Source organism: Dama dama, chromosome 12 (assembly GCF_033118175.1).
Source record: "Dama dama isolate Ldn47 chromosome 12, ASM3311817v1, whole genome shotgun sequence".
Classification (NCBI taxonomy): Eukaryota; Metazoa; Chordata; class Mammalia; order Artiodactyla; family Cervidae; genus Dama; species Dama dama.
In genome coordinates this window covers 47,481,696-47,496,597 of record NC_083692.1, presented here as the reverse complement: position 1 = coordinate 47,496,597, position 14,902 = coordinate 47,481,696, and the positions used below count along the sequence as shown (strand labels likewise).

General features: G+C 45.6%; 1 protein-coding gene and 1 non-coding gene across 4 annotated transcripts in view; one reads left to right on the top strand and one right to left on the bottom strand.

The window, feature by feature from the left end:
* The first annotated feature begins 1,608 nt into the window (after positions 1 to 1,608).
* RAB27A (RAB27A, member RAS oncogene family) overlaps positions 1,609 to 14,902 on the top strand; it is an 81,091-nt gene continuing 67,797 nt past the window's right edge. The window contains exon 1 of one of the 3 annotated variants that reach the window (XM_061157197.1): positions 1,609 to 1,631. The gene's annotated coding sequence lies outside the window, so the exon portion shown is untranslated. Of the gene's footprint in view, positions 1,632 to 2,026; positions 2,185 to 14,902 lie in introns of those variants that run through there. The other 2 variants (XM_061157193.1, XM_061157195.1) reach the window with 2 other exon arrangements.
* On the bottom strand, positions 5,683 to 5,754 carry TRNAC-ACA (transfer RNA cysteine (anticodon ACA)). The gene has a single exon. It is a non-coding gene; the product is annotated as a tRNA-Cys (tRNA).

Below are 14,902 nucleotides of genomic sequence, written 5' to 3'. Positions count from 1 at the left end.
CTGGAGAATCCCATGGACAGAGGAGCCTGGCTGGCTAAACCCCATGGCATTGAAAGAGTGGGACACGACTTAGCAACTAAACCACCCCACCTTCCCCACTTATTCATCCTTCTTAATCTATACATCACTTGTCTCTGGGATGTGTTGATCTGGTATCACTTAACTTGTGTTCCAATTAGTCAGACTTAGCCACTGAACAACAACTTCCCTTATTAAGGATCTTATCTCACTGTACAGAAGTTAACTTGATCTCTTTGAGGACAGGATCACTAAGGGCAAGGACCAGTTTGCCTTGTTCACTATTGCATGTCTAGTATCTAACTAGACTTGCTGGATGAAATGACAGAATGGGTGATGTATGAGCCACAGCATCGCTGTTTTCTGACCTGCCTGGTGAACTCCTGCTGACAGCCCTGCCTGGCTGTAGGAGTGGGGAGGGCTGAGCACTCCTTGAATCATGTGAACCATTAGCGGTTGCTGCATTGTTGATGCCCTCCCCTCCCCCCCAACAGATCTTCGCTGATCAGTGACTCCCAGGACTTCCTCTACACATGAACATGGGGCTACTTTCCCTGTTTTAACCTCCACTGATAACAGTTTGATGGCTTTTCTCTAAGGAATATCCCTTGAAACCATCACCCTGTAGTGAATCTGTTATCCCTAACTCTGCGGTTACTGCATTATATTTGCCTGGAACTATTAAAATGAATATGTATTCAATATTTAGCAATCTCATATGGTTCATCCTATATGTGATTTTTTTAAAGTAATCTGAGAAGCTCATTGTATTGTAATGCAAACTGAGTAGTTATAGACTGAAAGGATAATGGGATTGGGCAGGTGGCCTTGAGACAGCTGGAATTTGTGATGCAAGAAGAATCCGTGAGATAGAACGGATAGGAGGAGCCGGTGGACTAGGACTTCCAAACATTTGCTTTGCTTAGAAGTAGAATCATTTGGCTGAGGAGTGCTTTGCTGGGGACTCCCCTGGCAGTCCAATGGTTAAGACTGATCTTCCAATGCAGGGTCTCTGATCAGGAACTAAGATCCCAGATGCCTCCTGATGTGGTCAAAAATTTTAAAAAGAAAGAAAGAAAGAAAGAAGGAAATGCTTCGCCTGAATGAGCCCAAAAGTGAATTTGGCGCCTCCAGGGAGAACCTGCGGGCCTGAAGCTTCCCACCTCTGCCTCGCAGCCACAGGTCCAAGTGGCCCCCAGACAGCCGTCGGCACTGAGAGAGGGAAGCCGCTAGGGGGCAGCAGAGGCTCGCAGATGTCTCGCTACAGGGGCTAGTCTTTCAGGTTTTTTTTTTTTTTAATTTTTTTTTATTTTAACGAATTGCTCTAATACTTGGAAATTTAAATAAGAGAGATTTTGTAATCTGAACTCTACTGTTCAAGAGCAGAGACCCTGTTTACTACCCCACTTACTACCCTTTCTGACCGCCCCCACTCCCACCCCGCCCCAGTCATCCAGTCATTCTCCAGTATCCCAGAGCTTTCCCTCAGGCCAGCAACACCAACGCCAGGCTACCCGAGTGAGGAGCTGGCCGGGCCGGACGCACAGCGGCAGAGCCGGGACGCCCAGCGCGGATCCGGCCCCCGAGGAAGCCAGACCAAGCGGGCAGTCACTGTAAGCTGGGAGCCCGCCCCTCGGACCCCCGCTTAGGGCCGACTTCGCAACCGCTCAGCACCTGTGGCGACCAGAGACAGACACTGAGGCGACGCCCCGAAGATCACCTGTATAAAATGGCTTTGGGGGAGGAGATTTGGCAGAGGCACCAAACTACACCTTGCAGTGCCCCGATCCCACAGCAGTTTTTAAATGTCGTCCCTGTGTCTCAAAACGAAGACAACCCCCTAAGGTTTGGCACCTTCCAGGAAAGGACAGTGGAGACCGGTTTTGGGCTAAAAGAGGCGAGGGGAACTTTGCGTCGGCCCCCTGGGCGGGAACGGCGGGGCTGGGGCCGGCGCGCTCGCCCCGTCGGGCGGGGGTGCTCCCCGAAGTGACGGGAGGAAGCGGGAGGTGGAGGGCGGGGAGGAGGTCCCGCCCTCACCTCGCGCTCCTTTACGGGAAGTGATGTGGGGGCAGACGGAAAATACCCGCCAAGGACCCAAAAAGGCCGGCAGCGGGTGGACGCGGCGCGCGCACTGACAGAGCGGCGTGGGGACCGCGGGCGGAGCAGGTGAGGCGGCGGCGCGGGCTGGGAGGCGCGCTGGGGCTCGGGGCGCCGGTCACCCCGCGGGGCAGCGCGACGGAGCGGGCGAGCCGAGGGTCTGGCCCTGGGGCCGGGTGTTGGGTTGCAGCTCCTCTCCGCTCTCTGGGAGGCAGAGCCCACCGGAGAAGCTTCGTGGCTTCTCCCAGGCCCTCAGCGCAAAGCCTACGGTGACAGCCGCGGGGGTAGGGGTCGGCTTGGGCGAGGTGCCGATTAGGTGGAGTCCCCGGTTGGGATGGGGCCGAGGCCACCTCCCGGCGGCATCCCTGTGCTAGGGGCCGCACGGAGGCGGCGGGCCAGGAGGAAGGAAACTTCTCCCGCAGCAGAGGAGGCTCCTGCACGGCCTCTCTCGTTCTTTCCTCCCTCCGGTTTTGTCAGCTGAATGATTTAAAGTCTTGACACCTTTGTTGGGTGGGGTCTGGACGGCAAACTGTCTGGGTGGGAGAGGGGGTCCCCCCACCCCTTTCCCTGCCAGTCAGACAGAAAACCCTACGCGGCAGTCAGGCCCTTCTGTCTTGACTGGCGGTAGAGCTGATGTGATGACAGGTTTCGGTAACTCTTGCCAAAGCTTTTGTCTCTGTCCCAATAGATCACGAATTAAGCAAAGTCAGGCCTGAAGTGAAGGAAATCTTGTGAACCCTTGACTTTGCCTTCCCATCATTTTGGCTCCCGCGGGCCACCTGCACGGCCTCAGCATCATCTGTTACATCCTCTGTCTCAGGGGTCTTCTGTGGGCTAACAGCTATTTTCCTCTACTGGATGGCTTCTTAACCTTGGAATTGGCTCATCAGTCAGAGGTTGGGGGTATCCTCTTATGCTGTATAAAGTTTGTATAATTATCGGTGATTTAGTTTGTTGGTGCTCCCGTGTTCCTGTTTTATTGATTTATTTATGCCTTCTTAGAAACTTGTTTTAGGGGGAAAACAGTCTGGAAGACAGAATTTTTGCAGATGGTTACAAGTAAAGAAAGGTGAATGTAGTGCTGAAAAAAACTTGACTGAGCATCTGTATTTTATGTTAGTTTTCATTCCTACTTTCTTTCCTTTATTCTTTCTTCCTTTCTCCCTCCCTTCCTTAATTTCCATGACCTGCCTTGGTTTTCCTAGTTTTGATGAAGTATAACTAATGTTTTCTTTTCTTGCTGCGCTTTTGGTGTCAAATCTAAGAAAGCATTGCTCAATCCAAAGTTCTGAGGATTTATGCCTATGATTTCTTCTAAGAGTTGTTAGTTTTAGCTCTTACATTTCCATCTTTGGCTTGCTTTAAGTTAATTTTGTACATGGTGTGAGGTAGGAGTCTTAATTTTTTGCATGTGGACATCAGGTTCTCCCAGCAGCATTTGTTGAAAAGATTATTTTCCCCCCTTTTGAATACCATTGGTGCCTGTGTGGAGAATAAATTGACAGTAAATGTGAGGGTTTATTTCTAGACTCTCAGCTCTATTCCATTGAGCTGCATGTCTATCCTTATGCTAGTATCACACTCTCCTCTTTATTAACTATGTACGTGATAAGTTTTAAGATGGGGAAGTGTGAGTCCTCCCACTTTGTTCTTCTTTTTTGAGACTACTCTGGCTATTCTGGGTCCCTTGAATTTCCATATGTAATTCAGGATCAGCGTCTCGATTGCTGTTGCCTGATTTTACAACAGATGTAAGGGTGTTGAAGTGGGCCACAGTCTCTAGGAGCCAGACTCTTGATTTTCCTCTTCCAAACCTGCTTTCCCTCAGTCTCCCCTGTCTCAGTTAATGACAACTTCATTATTACAGGTGCTCAGACTCAACAGCCGGGGGTCACCCCTGATTCTTTTCTTTGTCTCATATGCCACATCTAGTCTCTCAGCAGAGTTCATTAGTTCTGCTTTGAAACTGTATCTAGGATAGGAACCATTTTGTAACATTTTCACTGCACCCACCAAGTTCCTTTCATTTGTCAACCTGGATTACTCAAAAGCCTCCTGCAGGGCCAGCCTGCTTCCACCTTCACCACTCTATGGTGTGTTCTTAACAAAGTTGCCGAAGCCATTTCTGTCACTCAGCCCTGTGCTCAGAACTCACCAGTGGCTTGTTATACCAGAGGGAAACCTCTGTCGCTGGCAATCCCTTACGTGGTGTGTGGCTTCATCTTCCATCACTCCCTTCTTTTCTCACTCACCTTCAGCCGCACTTCAGGACCTTTGCTGTTTCCTCTGTCTGGAATGTTCTTGCTTCAAAAGTCTGCACTGCTTACTCACTCATTTCATTCAAATCATTTCTTTAGAGATGCTTTCTTGTCCCATCCCATCTAAATTAGCGTCCCCCACCCCCCACCCCAACATTTTCTTCCTCTTTAACCTTATTTTTCTTTAGAGTATCTGTAGCACTCTTCGTCATTGCACACACACATCTGTCTCCCACTGGTAGAGTACAAGCTCCATGAAGGTCAGGGATTTGTCTTATTTGCTCTGGTGGAGGTAGCACCTGGAATGGTTTCTGGCACATATTAAACCCTGAAAAAAAACATGTTGAGTGAATGAAAAGGGAATGAGAACCTGAGAAATGGGGATCACTCTGCTATTTCTTTCTCACTCTTCCTTCCCATTTGCAGTGTCCATAGCTACACCAGTAACTCCTCCTTCTCTCCTTTTCTATCCACTTTTTTCCCTGGAGAGAATGGTCTTACTCTTCTTGGAAAGGGAAAGGTCAAACAAAGGTCAAACAAAGGAAGGGAAAGGTCAAACAAAGCAGAAAGGTGAGGACTTTGGGTCCTTCCTGAGGGCAGGACCTGGGCAGAATGGGAGGAGGCCTTCAGCACCTGTCTCTAGTGATTTGGTTTCTTGTGCTGATCTAGGGAGAGTGAAATTCCTTGAAATTGGAGAAAATGGAGTTTCATTTCCTGATGAATATTTTGCAGTGCAGTGAATTTACTCTTTCTCTGGCTTGTAACTGAAATTTCCAATTATGAGACTCATTTTGACTTTTAATTGCATAATGACTTCAGACTGTCAACTGATTATGCATATGTGGCCTTATTTCCGTGATGAGATTGTAATATCCTGGAGGCAGAGCATGGCTTCGTCTCCTTTGTGATTCCTGTACTGCAAGCTATCATAGACAGAAGAAGTGTTCAATACACTCTTGCTGAGTGTGCTCATAAGTTAATGAATAAACTTGGATTTGTTTTCACCATTAGAAACCTCTAGTCCATATATTTAATTTTTCTCAGCCTGTAGATGTTAAGTATCTTGTTTTACTCCACCTCATCCTGCTGTTGCTGATAAAGCAGTATTGGCTAGAGTTGAGAGAGGTTTCCTGCCGACCTTTCTCACTGAGAATTGAATTAACTGGCCTGGAGAGTATAGTAATCGCTGTGGCATTTTAAAAATTGAACTCGCTTTCCATTGTTAAACTTATCTTGGAATATGCCATATCTATAAATTCTCCAGACAAGAATACTGGGAGTGGGTTGCCATTTCCTTCTCCAGGGGATCTTCCCGACCCAGGGATCGAACCTGGGTCTCCTGCATTGTAGGCAGACGCTTTACCATCTGAGCTACCAGGGAAGCCCATATATTCACTACAAACTATGAAAAAGGATTATTTTTACACTCATGGCATGTATATGTGTGTGGGTGTAAATAATGCGAGCCCTAGTTAACTTGATGGGTGGGGGAAGATGGGTGGGGGAATCCCTTTCAAAATGTGTACATATGTCAAATCACATATGTCAAATTTAAAGTGATGTACACTTTAAATATCTTACAATGTTATATCTCAATTATATCTCACTAAAGCTGGCTAACGGGCTTCCTTGATGGCTCAGCAGTAAAGAATCTGCCTGCCAGTGCAGGAGATGCGGGTTTGATCCCTGGTCCAGGACGATCCCACATGCTGCCAAGCAACTAAGCCCGTGTGACATAATTATTGAGCCTGTGCTTTGGAGCCAAAAATAAATAAGAAAATAAAATTATATATTTAAAAAAGCGGCCCACAATTTAAAAAACAAATGAATTGTGAGCCTCTATGCAGCAAGATTGCCTAGTTATTGTTAGAACAAGGTTGCCTGCTGAAGAGAGGAGTTTTTCCCTTTCACGGCCTTCGCTTTATATGCTGTGTGCAGGTTTCCCTTGATCATATTTATTCCTCTGCCTCATAGTCAGGAAGTTCCAGTTTATGGTCTGGTTTCCTTTAAGCTGATTATCTGGGGAGCAGACATGAGCTCTGAGTTGGAGGAAGAGATGAAAGGTTTGCAAATGACTGTGTGTCCAAAAGGTGAGAGGTGTGGAGCTCTGAGCACCCACCTTGTTTTGGCCTCCTGACTGATCAGGCAGTGCACCACATTCTTTTCCCTGTATGATTGAGGTCTACTCACATTGATATTCTACTCACTGTTTAATAAAATCTGATGCCTCACCTACTCAGAGCAAATGTTGCAAGTCATTCTTCCTTGCCTGCTTTTGTTTTGTTTTACTTTTTGCCTCTGTGTATGTCACCCATGAGAAGGCCTCACATTTAGTGCTTCAGCCACACTTGGAACCACCCACCTGTATGAAATCAGACTTTTGAGAGCTGAGATTACACTTTGAATGTGGGGTCAGAGGTAGTGTGCCAGATTTTAAAAAAATTTGGATGAACAACAAATAATATTTTACTATAAGTATGTCCCATGCAATATTTGGGACACATTTATACTAAAAAAATTAGTTGTTTTTTTTTCCTATGAGTGGCAGATTTAATGTGGTGTCTTGGATTTAATGTGGTAACTCTGGTCTGGTAAGTTTATGTTTTTGGGCAGTAAATGCATCGATTATGATAATGTCCACAGAATAACTGAGCTATGGCTCATTTTGATAATAGCACATGTGTCCGTCTTAGGAAGGAGAGGGCATGTAAACTCAAGGATTATCAGAATTAGAAGAGAGTGGGCCAAGATTCCATTTTCCTCTAGTGTTTTGTGGTAAAAGAAATTTTTCTCCAGAGATGTTGTCGTTTTCTAAGATCACACAGTTAGTAGTAGAGCCAGAACTGGAGCTCTGGGTCCACTGGTCTGCTGCACAAAATCTTCCCTTAAGAGATCATGTGTAAGTTGCTTATGTTTTCATGCTAATCTTTAATCACTTCTGTTGCCACCCTTCCGTGATTGCTCACTGTCCTGTTGTCCTGATCCTTAGATCTGCTATGTGGCAGGCAAAGCCACCCTCAAGGACATGCTTGACTTTTCTCTGAGAACCGCAGGGCCTTTGAAAGCCACCGTTGGTTATATTCCTGTGGTGATGCCAGAAATCCCATCTTTCCATGTGTTTTTTTTTTTTTTTTTTTTTAATTTTTTTTTATTTTTAAAATTTCTACTTTTTTTTTGTTTTTAGTTATTGAGTCTTATGAGTTGTTTGTATATTAAACTCTTGTTGGCCACATCATTTGCAAATATTTTCTCCCAATAGGTAGATGGTCTTTTCGTTTTGTTCATGGTTTCCTTTGCTGTGCAAAAGCATATAAGTTAGATTAGGTCCCATTTGTTTGCTTTTGCTTTTATCTCTATTACCTTGGGAGACTGATCTAGGAAAATATTTGTTTTGTTGTTGTTCAGTCACTAAGCTATGTCTGACTCTTTGTGATCCCATGGACTGCAGCATGCCAGCCTTCCCTATCCTTCACTATCTCCTGGAGTTTGCTCAAATTCATGTTCATTGAGTTGGTGATGCTCTCTATCTTACCCTCTGCCACCCCGCTCCTTTTGCTTTCAGTCTTTCCTAGCATCAGGATCTTTTCCAGTGAGTTGGCTCTTTGTATCAGGTGACCAAAGTATTGGAGCCTCAGCCTCAGTCCTTCCAGTGAATATTCAGGGTTGATTTCCTTTAGGATTGACTGGTTTGATCTCTTTGCAGTCCAAGGGACTCTCAAGAGTCTTCTCCAACACTGCAATTCGAAGGCATCAATTCTTTAGTGCTCAGCCTTTATGGTCTAGCTCTAACATCCATACATGACCACTGGAAAAACGATACTTTGACTAGGTGAACCTTTGTCAGCAAAGTGATGTATTTGCTTTTTAATATGCTGTCTAGGTTTTGTTACTGAATTACAAGTCCATGTGCCTGACACACAGTGAGGCCCATTGATATGTCGACTAAATAAGATGAATAACTTGAGAGATGCAAGTTAAGTTTTATCTGGGGCAAAATGAGGGCTGCTGCCTGGGAGGCAGCATCTCAGATATGTCTGAGAGACTGCTCCCTTTCCATGTGTTTTTATTCCTTCTAAGGTCTGGTTATTATTCTCATCCCCTTTGAGTGTTTGCTGTAAGATGCTTTGATTCAGGAGGACTTGCTGAGAATAATTCCACAACCACCAAGTATTGTCTCACTGAAGGGCGCCTGCTTTGAGTGGCCTCCTTTGACACTCCATATCTTCTTGTAATTTGGTAGAATAGATATGGAAGATACATGGTAAGGATTGATGCAGTAGATAGGTGTATGTGACTTCCTCTTTAGAGATGTGTTCTTTTAAAACACAGTTTGCTTACTGTTTTAAAGTTATCTGTACTTATTTAAGAAAGTGGCCTTAGAAAAAAGCATCCTTTCTCTGACTGCTGCGAGAATACCATATTTCAGAGCCACTAATCCTGTTTTTTCATAGCCTGTTGATTAATTCATACAAAGCCTTACCAGCTGCCAGGTCAAAGCATAATAATAAAATTGGTTGCCAAGAGACTGAAAAATCTGTTCATTCTTATTAACTGCTGCTCATCTATCTTGCTCTGATCCCACCACGTGGGCAGCTGGTCGAGTCTTATCTGTATGTGGCTGGTTACTTACCGCCTGTGTATTTGTATCATTTGACACAAAAACAGGGCCTCAATCAGCTAACGGAAGCTTATGGTAAGGTTTTTTCATTCTTATTATTCTTGCTGTATTAGTTCTAATATGGGGAGGAATGAGACATACAGAAATAGGTCTTGACTTAAATGTCTGCTTGAGATAGCTGAGAATTTTAAAATATAATCCAAGGGTAAGGGTGCGGTCAGAATTTGTTTCCTGCAATGTGATTCATTTTCATAATGTATCTCACCATTGCAAGGGAGCAACCCCAGGGATGAGTAAAGAGGTCTAGCAGCCCTTGAAAAGATAAAGTGTTGTTCTTCCAATCAGATGCTAGAGACCAAACATGGCCAGACCAGCTGCTGGCCATTCCAGGCTGGACTTCCTTCGTCAGGGGCAAGGTCAGCTCTTCATCGCCCCGCTCCGCTGAGGCACAGAGGGCCGCAGAGCGGGTTGTGGTGTTTCCTTGTGGGGTGACTCAGCCCTGTGTTCCAGAATTCCTGCTTCAGTGTGGAGGAACCAACTCCGCCAGGAACTAGTGGATCAGTTTTTAGTTTCTAACTTTGCCAATAATTAACTAAGTGGTATTACACTGGTGGTTCTTAATTAGGCTGTTTTCAGCTCCTTCTTCCTCGAGGGGGCATTGAGCAACATCTGGAGATGTGGCTGGTTGCCATAGCTGGGCAGTTGCTGGTATTTAGTGGGCAGAGACCTGGGATGCCTCTAAACACCCCAAAGTGCACAGAACAGCCCCTCAATACAGAGAATCATCCTGCCCACCATGTCAGTGGGTCAAGGCAGAGAAACCCTGCGTTAGACACGTTGTGGAACCTCTCTGGCCTGCAGTTTCCTAAAGTCCACATTCTCTCCATCATGTACAGTGAACTAAGCCTAACTCCACTTCTGTGGTCTTTCTAACCTCTCCCTTACCCCCAGTTCTGAGTGAGTCATCAGGTATGAGGTAGGGCCCAGGCATCTCTGTTTGTATGTATTTTATATCTATGTGTATATATTTTACATACATCTATGTATATGTATTTTACATCCCCACTGGGGATTCTGACGGGCAGTTAGGACTGAGGTCCCTGCCCTTAGGGATCCCAGGGTGAGGTCCTCGCCAAGGTGCCCGGTGGGCCATGTGAGGGGAGTGGACAGTGTGGGAACAGTCTGCCAGTAGGAAGCAAGAGCCAGGCGGCAGGGCCTGGCTGCCTTGTGATTGAGTGCAGGTGGAAGGCTGCCAGCAATCCTCAGGGAGGACTGAGGACTTGGCCCCTGAATTCCTCAGAGACGGGGCCCCCAGCCCCTCAGCACAGCAGGCTCTCAGATGCCCGGGAGTGTCTACTCCGCAGAGTCCCAGCTGGTCACTATACCCTTGTACTAGAGGTGCCCCAGATCCCAGAGTTTCCCAAGGAAATAGCAAGACTGGACAGTTTCTTCATGGAAACCCCATTTCCTGCTTAGCTAGAGCCTTTCTGGGAGATTAAAAGTCAATGGCAGAAACCCCAACCCTGAGTCAGCAGCCCCTCTTGCCACCCAGATAAGGAAACCTCACTTCTTACACTTATAGAAATATGTAACTTAAGGGCTGGTGGGCATCTTAGAAACCAGGGAGCCCAGCCTCTCCATCTGACAGGTTCAGAAATGTGCCCACGGTCACATGACAACCTGATGGCAGAGAGGGTTCCAGAAGACAAGTCTGCTGGTTCTTTCTATGTCCCTGTGCTAGCCTTTCTTAATTGTAACCAGCAGTGTCTCTCCCTTGGACTCCTGTGAAATATCACAGGAAGTGAAACAAATATATTAATGATTTTCACCTGTATTAGAGCGGTCCAGAATGTCTGAGCATCTGCTATGGCTATGTACGAGCTGCCAGCTAAAGGCCACCGTTGCCTCCTGCCTGTACTGCTGTTTTTCTGGTCTCATTCTAGCTACCCCCACCTCCCTGTGACCCATTCCTCATGCAAAGCCAGTGATATTTTTAAAAATGTAAATCAGATCATATCCTTCTTCTGTTTGAAATTCCTCAGTCACTTACCACTGTGGTTGGTATAAGATCCAAATGTTCTAACCATGATCTAAGTGTCTCCACGATCTGAGCCCTGTTGGCCTCCTTGTCCTCAGCTCAGCCCTGTGCCTCCTCCCTTTCTGTTCCTTAGAAACGCCAACCTCTTGCCTTCCTCAGAGCATCTGCACTTGCCCACAATTCTTTTCTCTAGATTCTCACCTGGGTGGTCCCTTGGCAGCAGAGTAATCCCTGATCACTCTGTTGGAAGTAGTCTTTAGTCAGCCTCTATCCTATTATACTTTATGGTCCTCACAGGACTTCTTACTGTTTGAAAATCTCTATGTTAACATTATCTATCTCTTTTTGCTAATTGTTCTCTCTGTGACAGCAGGGACTTTGTTTTGTAAAATTCTGGATACTTGTCACCTAAAATAATGCCTGGCACATGGGAGATGCTCAGGTGATAGTGAATGAGTGATAGAGCAGGTAACCAGGAAGTTGGTGTGAGAGAAGATTGCTTGGTCTGTGTTAATTCCTATTTTTTCCTACATTGGACTTTATGTTTTATTGTTGTTGTTTTTATGCTTTTTACTTATTTATTTTCTAATGGAGGATGATTACTTTACAGTATAGTGATGGTTTCTGCCATACATCAACATGAATCAGCCACAGGCATACACATGTCCCCTCCCTCTTAAACCTCCCTCCTCCCTCCCTCCCCATCCCACTCCTCTAGGTTGCCACGGAGCGCCGGCTTTGGGTTCCCTGCATCATACAGCAAATTCCCACTGGCTATCTATTTTACGTATGGTAATATATATGTTTCAGTACTACTCTCTCAAGTCTTCCTACCTTCTCCCTCCCCTGCTGTGACCAAATTGTTTTCAAACTTTTTATTTTGTATTGGGGTATAGCTGATTAACAATGTTGTGATAGTTTTAGGTGAACATAGAAGGGAGTATGTATCCATTCTCCCCCAAACCTCCCTCCCATCCAGGCTGCCACATAACACTGAGCAGAGTTCCATGAGCTGTACAGTAAGTCCTTGCTGATTATTCATTTTAAATACAGCAATGTGTACATGTCCGTCCCAAACTCGCCATCTAACTCTTCTCCCCATCCTTCCCCTGGCAACCATAAGTTCATTCTCGAAGTCTGGGAGTCTCTTTCTGTTTTGTAAGTTTGTTTGTGTCATTTCTTTTTAGATTCCACGTATAAGGGATGTCACAGATTTTCCTTCTCTGTCTGACTTCACTGAGTATGACACTCTCTAGGTCCATCCATGTTGCTGCAAGTGGCATTATTTCATTCTTTTTAATTCCGTTGTATACATGTACCACATCATCTTTATACATTCCTCTGTCGATGGATGTTTAAACTGCTTCCACATCTTGCCTGTTGTAAACAGTGCTGCAGTGAACATTGGGGTGCATGTAACCTTTTGAGTCATGTTTATCTCCGGATATATGCTCAGGAGTGGATGCTCTATTTTTTAATGAACCTCAAAACTGTCTGCATACTTGCTGTACCAGCTTACATTCCCACCAACAATATATAGGAGGATTCCCTTCTCTCCATACCTTCTCCAGTATTTATTGCTTGTGAATTTTTGATAACAGTCATTCTAGTGGTGTGTGGTAATACCTCATTGTAGTTTTGATTTGTGTTTCTCTAATAATTAGCGATGGTGAACATCTTTTCATGTGCCTCGTGGCCATTTGTATGTCTTCTTTGGAAGAATGTCCACTTAGGACTTCTGCCGAGTTTTTGATTGGGTTGCTTGTTTTGTGCTGTTAAGCACTGGACTTTATTTTTTAAAATTAAAACCTCAGTGTCAGTTTGATACATGAGAAAAATGGAAGTGTTAAGCAGACTAGTTTCTTTTCTTTGAAGACGAATGTATTCAGATCCTCTAGTAGGAACTCTGTGGGAAACAAATAAAATGGGACAAAGCTACTTGGTAAGCACTGACTCTGGCATAGGGGCCTAGAAATCAGAAGATCCAGGCTTTAGTGCTGGAAGGGGCCTGAAAGATCACCTTGGGGATAGTTGCTCAGAACTGGCTGCCTGTGAACATCACATGTGCTGTGCTGCGCTTAGCTGCTCAGCTGGGTCCAGCTCTTTTCGACCCCATGGACTGCAGCCCGCCAGGCTCCTCTATCCATGGGGATTCTCTAGGCAAGAATACTGGAGTGGGTTGCTATGCCCGCCTCCAGGGGATCTTCCCAATCCATGGATTGGACCCAGGTCTCCTGGATTGCAGGCAGATTCTTTACCATCTGAGCCACCAGGGAAGCCCGAGAATACTGGAGTGGGTAGCTTATTCCTTCTCCAGGGGATCTTTCCCACCCAGGAATCAAACTGGGGTCTCCTGCATTGCAGGTGGATTCTTTACCAGCTGAGATACCAGGGAAACCCAAAAATCACATAGGGAACTTTTATTTAAAACATGCAAAACCACATTTTTTCAGCCTCTTCTTACTGCTGCTACTGCTGCTAAGTCGCTTCAGTCGTGTCCGACTCTGTGCAACCCCGTAAACAGCAGCCCACCAGGTTCCCCCGTCCCTGGGATTCTCCAGGCAAGAACACTGGAGTGGGTTGCCATTTCCTTCTCCAATGCATGAAAGTGAAAAATAAAAGTGAAGTCGCTCAGTTGTGTCCGACTCTTAGCGACCCCATGGACTGCAGCCAACCAGGCTCCTCCATCCATGGGATTTTCCAGGCAAGAGTCCTGGAGTGGGGTGCCATTGCCTTCTCCTTCAGTCTCTTCTTAGGAGATTCTGATTTGTGAGGCTTGTCCTTAGGGCTAGGGAATTCATGTTTTATCTAAAATGTTGCTGTAGCGATGGATGGGGCACCGCCAGGTTTGGGAATCAGTGACCGAGCCCACCTCTGTCCCCAGGCGAGTACACTGAGGCTCAAAGAGATCAGGTGTCTCACTCAGGGGTACCCACCTGAGCGGCTGGGAGATGGCACTCAAGTCTCCCAGGCTTCTTTCTGCACCATTCAAAAATGTAGTGAGAAAGATTCTCAGGGGCAGAGGTGGGGCTGCCTCGGAAATTGTGGGTTTATTACTTTTTTCTTTATTGACATGCAACTAACCAGTCTGGTGTCAAACAGGAAATGCATCTAGCTTTGCTGTCCTTTTTTGTTACAAGGTGTCAGATCAGTTTGAGTTTAATAGAGTGATGACCAAAGTGTGGTTCCAAGACCAACACCACCACCACCACCCAAGAACTTGTTAGAAATACAGATTCTCAGTTCAGCCCAGAACTGCTGATTCTGTACTCCAAAGATGTTTTGGAGTTCTGTACTCCAGTAGGCTGTTTTCAAGCCATCCAGGAGATTCTCATGCCTATTGAAGCTTGTACTTTTTACAACCCAACCAGTGGTTAAAGCTGCTGGCCTCGGCCTTTTAGTTGGTGACTTATTAACATGGAGGCCTTGACTTAAGATAGCCATCTGCTTTCCTTGGTAACAGTTGCTCAAAATAGGGACTTTTGTTATAAATCTTCATTAGTCTGCTACACAAGGTGGGGTGGATTAATACTTGTTGAACACCTGTTTCATGTGAAGCTGTGTGTTGGAAGCTATTGCTTGTCTCATTTAATTCTCATATCATTCTCAACCATCCTGCTGTGTAGGTATTATTATCCCTATTTTACAGATTTGGAATCTGAGGCTGGTGGAGGTTAAATGAGAGTTATTTGCCCAGCTCTGGTTGTGCATTTTGCTCTCTATTGTCTCCCTAGAGCAATTGCTCTCCAGCCTTTTTATGCACAGTTGGGAGTCTTTTGGAGAATCTTGTTATTAATGCAGATTCCCTCGCTGCCTTCCCAGAGGGCCTCATTCAGGGGCCTGATGGAACCCAGGACTTTGGATTTTCATCAG